We start from the raw sequence: 352 nt of genomic DNA on the forward strand, positions 1-352 counted from the left end.
ATTGCTTCCTTCTCTTCATCAACTTCAGTTTCTCTTTGGATCCTTATTTCAACTTTTTTTCCACTTCGCAATTGAATAACTTTAATTTGCTCCTTATTTTGATCTTTTGGATTAACTTCCACTATACTCGGAAGAATTCCAAAAGGTCTGTTACTGAGTGCAGTAACAATATGTCCTAATTGATTTTTAATATTTCTAATAGCAACCCCTTGATTTTGTATTTGATTTCCCATATTTAACATTACTTCTTCCATCATCAACTTCTTTTCCTTAACTTGTAGGTTAGGATTAAGGTTAAATCCAAGAGGATAATAAGGTCGATAACTAGGATTTCCTTGGTTGTTCAAATTTC

This window comes from Phalaenopsis equestris, unplaced genomic scaffold, assembly GCF_001263595.1.
Source record: "Phalaenopsis equestris unplaced genomic scaffold, ASM126359v1 Scaffold000118, whole genome shotgun sequence".
In the NCBI taxonomy this organism is placed as follows: Eukaryota; Viridiplantae; Streptophyta; class Magnoliopsida; order Asparagales; family Orchidaceae; genus Phalaenopsis; species Phalaenopsis equestris.